Source organism: Psammomys obesus, unplaced genomic scaffold, assembly GCF_907164565.1.
Source record: "Psammomys obesus unplaced genomic scaffold, mPsaObe1.curated_primary_1811, whole genome shotgun sequence".
NCBI classification, from domain to species: domain Eukaryota; kingdom Metazoa; phylum Chordata; class Mammalia; order Rodentia; family Muridae; genus Psammomys; species Psammomys obesus.
The window spans coordinates 796,339-804,290 of record NW_026596162.1 but is presented as its reverse complement, the minus strand read 5'-3'; the positions used below and the strand labels follow the sequence as shown (position 1 = coordinate 804,290).

At 41.5% G+C, this 7,952-nt stretch overlaps 1 protein-coding gene across 1 annotated transcript in view; it reads right to left on the bottom strand.

The window, feature by feature from the left end:
• Fam50b (family with sequence similarity 50 member B) overlaps nt 1-6,865 on the bottom strand; it is an 11,791-nt gene extending 4,926 nt beyond the window's left edge. Inside the window, exon 1 of the mRNA XM_055595232.1 lies at nt 6,822-6,865. The gene's annotated coding sequence lies outside the window, so the exon portion shown is untranslated. The remainder of the gene's footprint in view (nt 1-6,821) is intronic.
• Between the last annotated feature and the right edge of the window lie 1,087 nt (nt 6,866-7,952).

Genomic DNA, 7,952 nt, shown 5'->3' with positions numbered 1-7,952 from the left:
GAAGGAAGGAAGGAAGGAAGGAAGGAAGGAAGGAAGGAAGGAAGGAAAATAGGTGGCTTTATTGACTGTGGAGCTCCTAGGTGAGATATTGCTGAAGCTCTGCTGTAAAAAGCCCTTGGAAACATCTTTTATATAATTAAGGCAGGGGAGGTGGCTCAGTACATGAAATCCTGATGACCCAAGTTTGTGGTCTCATGTAAAAATGCCCAATGGAGTAGCTCAGGTTTATAACCCAGCATCCCTGCAGTGGGAAGGGAAGCAGAAATGGCACTATTAACCACTGATGACCTTACCTGAAGTTTGCAGCCAACTCAGCTGCAGAAACAAGAAGAAAGATTCTGACTCAAACGTGGTAGAAAGCAAGGACCAGCCTCTGAGATTGTCCTCTGACCTCCACATGAGTGCTGTGACAGACACATGGGACCCATTCTCCTCCCCAAGCACACAGACAAACACAAACACAAAAGAACAATTTTTTTAAAAATTTACAGTAAGATTGATCTCTTTCTGGTTTGTGGCACTGTGGACTTAACACGTGCACAATCATGTACAGTAGTTCTCTCTTATCTTGGTTTTGGTTTCATTTTCAATTATATGCACCCAGGGGCTGGACAGAGAGTTCAGCTTAAGAGGACTTAATGCTATTGCAGAGGATCTGGGTTCCAATACCAGCACCCACACAGCAGCTCACAACCATCTGTACCTCCAGCTCCAGTGTCTCTGTAGGCACTTCCGTGTACACAGATATACACATAAGCAAATCACTCCTCTACATACATTTTTTAATTAAAAAATTAATTACATGGACATTAATTACATTGCAACAACCAAGAAAGTATGAAATAGAAATTTCTAGAAAATTGTGCACATAAGTTTTTAACTTCATGGTATTTTACCATTCTACTTGATAGTTTTAAGAGTTCCTGTTGTACTCTGAGTATAATTCCTTCATGTGACATGTGATCTACAAGGATTTCTAGTTTTTCTTTCAGGCTGGTTGTGGATGTAATCTCCTGTGTATTTTATGGATGCAATACCTGTCAATTAAAAAAACCAATGGCCTATGACTGAGGCAGGAAATAAGTGGGACTTCCAGAAGGCAGAAGGGATTCTGGGATAGAGCCAGGCACGAGGAGATTCAGCTGGCAAGGAAGATGTGAGGAAGATGGACATATGGTGCCTGAACCCAGGTAACCAGCCACGTGGCAAAATGTACAGCAGTATACTAGGTTATTTTAAGTCATGAGCTAGCCAGAGGAAAGCCTAGTTATATGGCCTAGGTATTTGTATAATATTTAATGAGTCTCATGAGTCATTATTCCAGGAGCTGGGGACAGGATTTCAGGAAAAATCACCCAAAAACATAATGGTGTCCAGCAACACTTTGTAAGTGGCCGTTGTAGAGAAAAAAGTGTTGATTTTAATGAAGCCAAATATATCAGTTGTCTATTTATGGATCATGGTTTAGTATAAAATGTTTCCACAGACTTGTGTTTTCAAAGTTTGGTCCCCAGATAATGATAGAAACATTAGGAAATAGGCCCTGCCTGGAGGACATGGGTTCATTAGGGTTGGCTCCTTGGGAGGTAAGGGGTATGTCATATCAGCCCCCTCCTGTCTTGCCCTCCTTCCTGGCCTGCCATGAAGGGAATGATTTTCTTCTGCCACATGCTGCCATAGAACATCATGCGCTTTCCAAGCAAGTGGGCCTCAGTGACCATGGACTGAACCCTTTGAATTTGTGAACCAAAAGAAATTCTTTCTCCCTTAAGTTGATTCTACTGGTTCACAGTGGTGGGAAGCTAGTGCACAGAGCATGTTTCTTAAATTTTGCAATCCTGAAATTATCGCTATGACCACCAACCACAGCTACCCTGTTCCCAGGATTTACATTCAAGAATTGGCAGCATTTTGAATGTCCGTCAGAGGGCCTTTGGTAAAGCTCGTATTTTGCCAGGATTCAGTAACTTCTCTGAACCATAGTTTCCAAAACCAAGGACCAAGAATCTATTTGGCAGGAATGCAGGGTTACCAGGTAAGAACAGCAAGTTAATTTTTCATCACCGTGACAGAAGGACTGACATAAATTACTCCAAATGAGAGAAGATTTATTGAACCCACAGGTTCAGAGGTCTGTCTATTATGGCAGGTAGAGAAAGGCGAGGCTGGTGAAAAGCAGAGATGGTCTGCCTACACTATGGTCAGTCTCCCCGCCCCACTGTCTTTAACTCCCTCTAGGTTCTCCAGCCTTTGGGGCAAGGCATGTCTCCCTCTGACATTAGTTAATCCTCTCTGGGAAATGTCCTCACAGAGACACCCAAAAGTGTGCTTCTTCATCTCCCAGATGCTTCTCAGTCAAGTTGATAATCGGGATTATTCACAGACGGCTGGGTTTTTGTTTGGTCACCTAGTCCCTTGCCACTGCAGCACTTCTGTTTCTCCTGCTCTAGGACCTGAGTGTTTTACAGCCTCAGTGAATATTTATTTGATGGCTGAGTAAATAAATGTTGTACCATTTGATTACATTGTTCAGAGATGCTATTGATATCAGCAACTCTAGGTGTCATTGCAAAGATATTCCCTGCCACGTCTTCATTTTCAGTTCTCTATTTAGAACCAAAGTGCCAAAGTTCACTCTTTACAAATCCCCGAAGCTCTGAACTTTTGCACCTGGCAATTAGAGATGAAATGTGGCAGAGTGAACATCATGTTGCCTGAGGTCTGGGGTCCCCAGTGTCCATACTGGGATCTCACACTGACAGTAAAGCAAGCTTGCTGTTTGAAGAAGTAACATGACTGTTTTAAGCACCAGGGTGGTTTTTTGGCCTTTTATCTTTCTTTTTTAAATTTATTTTATTTATTATTTATTTTTTTGATAGGGTTAGGATTCATCCAAGTGCATGTTTCACAACTCAAATTTTAAATTGACCACAAGACATGGATAAACAGAGCTCATGGCTTGTTCGTTAGTGTGACACCACCATCCTGGTGAGGGGGCTTATTATCCAGAGGCTCCAAATTCCAGTTTCGGGGAAGGGAGAGGCAACTCCACCAAAGCATTAGCTTGTAGGATCAATCCTGGTTAGACTTTGTCCACTCACAATAGCACTGAGGTGTTATCAACAGTCCAAAGGCAAGTCCACAGGGCTGAGAGGCAGAAACAGACATGAAAATCCTGGGCTGGCAGTGGAGGAGGAGGAAGAGGCCACTGGCCCCCACAGATAGAGCCTGGCAAAGCCCCAGCGACCTGCTCAGACTTTCCAGTGAGCCCCTGTGAACAACTGTGGAAGGAACTTGTGCTTGGTAGACTGAGCCAAGAAAGTACACCTCTATTCACCAGGAAGTCCGTGGGAAGCTTCTCAGTGCCTGGTTTCTTTGTTGAGGAAGATGCTTTCTTTTCTTGAACTTTCCAGGAAAGGAGAGACTTTTTCTTCCCTCCCTCCGAACCTCTTTCTCTTCCTCTCCCAAATTTAATAGCACCCAGTACAGACTTTCTAACCTGAATTTCTCCCTGACTTGTGCTCATTTAAACCTTTATTATAAAATAAAACTATTTTTGGCACTCTGTAAAATATTTTGGCAGTTTTGTAAAATGATCTCTGAATGATCTTAAGCATGAGAAATAACCATTATTAATAGTTAGGGATTTCTCTCCAAACTTTGGTGTATATGTAAGCATACATTTTAATGTGAATGGAATCCCGTTCTATGAGTTGGTGGCTTCCAGCAACAGATACCTGTTTTCATTATAAATCTGAAGGGTCTACCTTATCTTTGAACATGGCCTCAATGTATTTGATCATCATTTTGTTGTTGACTTTTAAAACTCTATAGTAATCATTATTATATATCTCTGAGATAATCTTCTGGTTCCCGGTGCTTAATATACATTAGTTGTAATTATAGGTAACCACTATTACACTGATGGTCCTAGCTTTGATCTCAAGTTTAGCATCTTGTCATATGTTGCTTAATTTTGTGGTCACATATTTTACCACCACCACCCTCCATTTTCTCTGTGTGTGTGTGTACCTAGCCTCATGCATGCTAGACAAGCATTCTACCACTGGGTGACACCCCGACCCTTACCTGTTTTCCTATTGACTTGTTTTTTCTTACAGATTTACATGAACTCTGTACACAGAGAACACTAATCTTTAATCTGTCATATAAGCTGCAACTGTTGCTCTTTGTTTGTTGTTTATGTCTGAACTTTACTTATATTGGGAATTTTTGCAATATAACAAGTTCTATGTTTTCATTTTATGTATTTAGCTGTCTTGCCTTTGATGACTTGTGAATTTTAAATATAAAACAGCTGGGTTTTCTGTTTTCAGTCATTTGTTTCTTCACTTATATATTCTAGTGAGGATCTGTTTCTGAACATTCTATGGATAAAGCATCTAGATTTTTTTTTTCTTCCCTAAAAGAAGATGCTAAATCAAAACAGGCATTTAGAATATCATCTCAGCCTGTTCCATGGCCCATCACTATTCTTGCTAACAATGAGCAATAGTAAAATTAGCAAACAGGAATGATTTATAGGCCTATAAATTATAAAATCTGTTTGTACACCAGCAGTTGAGAGCCTTTCTAGAAGCAGGCAGGAGGAACCTGCCTCAAACTGGCTTAAAAAAATACATAATGCCACAAGGAGAACATCAAAACTAAAAAATCTGGGCACAGGGATTTTTTTTTTTTTTTTTGAGACTGATACTCCAACCAAGGACCATGCATGGAGATAACCTAGAACCCCTGCACAGATGTAACCCATGGCATCTCAGTCTCTGAGTGGGTTCCCTAGTAAGGGGAACAGGGGTTATCTCTGACATGAACTCAGTGGCTGGCTCTTTGATCACCTCCCCCTGAGTGGGGTGCAGCCTTACCAGGCCAAGGAGGAAGACAATGCAGACAGTTCTGATGAGAACTGATATGCTAGGGTCAGATGGAAAGGGAAGAGGACCTCCCCTATCAGTGGACTGGGGGAGGGATATAGGAGGAGAAGAGGGAGGGGGATACAGCTGGGATGAATAAAAATTGTAATAAATTAAAAAATATAACGTTGCCCTTATCAGAAACTATGTGAGACCATGTGGGTTATGCTCAAGCCTGATTCAGAAGTTCATTAATGTCTATCTTTTCAGGTTCACCTTAGGATGGCCCTCTTAGGACCATAAGAGGATTCTTCCAGTTTCCAGAGGTTATACACTGTCTTCTTTGATTGCTTCAGAGTTTGGCTTCAGATCTCCCTGATTGATTTCTCCTCTTTTTGCCCACTAATTATGGCCAGGACAATGGTTAAAAAACAACAATGGTTAAGAGTCCCTTCAGGTATGTCAATCAGGGTCTGCCCTGGAGCTGGGGCAGGTGGAATAAAAAAGCATAGCATACATGAAAGAAAATAATTTTGATAAACCATATTGCAGGCAGGATGGAATTCCAGCTTGCTGTTTTCTCTGATGATAAGATCACAGAAGTGTTACCTTATAAAGACATAGTAACACCACCTATGAAGAGACTGTATTTCAGTCCGTCAGTCAGCCTTCCATTTCTACTGCCTGAGGTGATCAGCTTGTAGGAGGAGAAAGGTTACTTTGGCTCATACTTCTGAGAGTTTCATCTCCTGGTAAATTGATCTTACTGTTTTGGGGACTGTAATGAGACAGTGCATCATGGTGGGAGTTCAAAGCAGAGGAAGCTGCTGCCCTCAGGTTAGCCAGAAAGCAGAGAGAAAGAGAGGATGCCAGTGTCCCATAGTCCCCACCGCTTAAGCGTTCTACCACAATCTGGGACTATGCTTTTTAACACATTCTGCTCCATATCCAAAGGACGGAAATGCTAGATCTCATAGGGACTTTAGGAAGGCCTCTGAAGTAAATCTCAGCACCATGGGATGAAGGGAGCATTCATGTAAGGCCTCCTATTCTCAGTGGCTCATAGTCACTCAGTACCGACAGTTTGTGTGTCAAGTTCATTGTCTTTGCATTGGAGAGGCCAGAGATAGAGAGTATAGACATCCTCGGGTACCCAGCATGGAGATGCTAGGGTGTCAGCACCTACTACTGCAGTGGCAGAAAAGAGGGGTTCAGAGCAATTTAACGGGACAGGTGGGGTATCCAGTACTAAACAGTATCAAACTTGAGTTCAGGAGGTGGGGCCCTTCTGTAAGATTTAATCTTGTCAACCAAAAGGATTTGGAATTCTAGGAGACACACACAGCTCTGGGCATGTCGGTGAGGGTATTTTCAGAAAGGCTTAACTGAGGAAAGACAAACCATCCTGAATGTGGCGTTACTATGGCATGGGCTTGAAGTCCCAGACTGAGTAGAAAGAAATAGAGAAAACCAAATGAACACAAGAGCTTGTGTCTTTTTGCTTTTTGGCTACAGAAGAAACATGGCATCTTGTGCTTCCACCACCATGCATTCCCCTCGTGATAAAACGTGAGTCAGAATAAACCCCTTCCTCCCTCCTTAAGTTGCTTTCGTCAGAGCAGTGAAAAGTAACCAATATAATGCACAAACCCCAACTCTATTTTCCTAGTCTGTATTTGATAGCCCAAGGCTGGATTATCACAATAATGCCTTAAGACAGGTTCTTCCTTTCTTCTAGTTTAACTACTCTGGTAAGCATTCCTAAATCACAATAAAAATGTTAGTATTATGTTACTGATAGGGTTCATTAATCTCCTCTGCTTGCTAGATAATGGACAGATTCCTTCACTTAACATTTAATTTCCTTCACAATTGGTTTTACTAGAGTTTAAACAGCTGTGCTCCCCACATCTGCCCCACATCAGCTGGATTCATGCCAATCCTCACCTTTTGATGTCGGAGCCAAGATTGTTCCTTCTGACGCTTTTGCAGATACTGTTTGTTCTAACTGACACAGAAAATGTGCAAAGCCTTAACCAACTGCTAAGGGCGGGCTCTAACCAATCAGGACAGAGGCTGAGCCAGTCAGGTGGTGGTCATGTATAACTGCCGACTTGGACTGACCGGTTGATGTAGCCCTTTGGCCAGCATCTGCTCTCCTGCCAACTGAAATCTAATCCTTCTCTGAGGTTTTCCTGGACTTACCTTGCTCAGTTGGGCCTTTGATTATTAAAGAGTAATTCATTGTGTGTAGGTTGTTACTAAAGAGCTTATGTGATGCACCAGTCCAAAATACTGGCACTCTCTTGGCAGCATGATTTTAGTGCCTTTTCATGTGATAACACACTTACGATCGTATCTACAGAGAAACCAGGAAGCTATTATCACTCTGTCTTGCCTGTAGTGTGGATGATCAGAATAACTTTGATGTTTGGGGAAAGTTTTTTAATTTCAAAATTTTATGGCTGATAAAAATTTTTAAAATGATAGAATTTTTATTTCTAAATAAATAAATAAATAAATAAAAAACAAGAGAAAATTTACTTCAGAGCTCACACCCTCATAGTGGATGGTTCTGTGATGTCTTCGAACTGTTGAATATAGGGAAAGCCTACCTCCTTCTATTAGGAGAGGGACCCTAGTAATTTCTTTCATGTATGAGCTGTAAAATTTTAAGGGATTTCAAATTTTTATGAAATTTTCTTTTTTTTTTTTTTTTTGTTTATTTGCTGATTATTTTAGACAGAGTCTTCCTGTACAGATCAGGCTAGCCTCCAACTTGCACTTGTCATACCTCAGCCTCCTATGTGTTGGGAATGGATATGCCATACTGTGCCCTGACTCTTCGAAGTGCTCTTTAAATAGTTGTTGGATATATTCCTGGAAGCCATCCAACACCAGAATGGCTAACATTTTAACCTAAATGGTGATTTAACCTGTATGGCGATTTAAAATTGTGGTCTCTGGTTTCTTGACACTCCTACTGAGGGGGTCGACATCTCCGCCCCTTGAGTCCGCACAGTCAGGTGATCTGGTTATACGCATAGGGAAGGCTTACTAATTGCCTCTTTCTTTTCT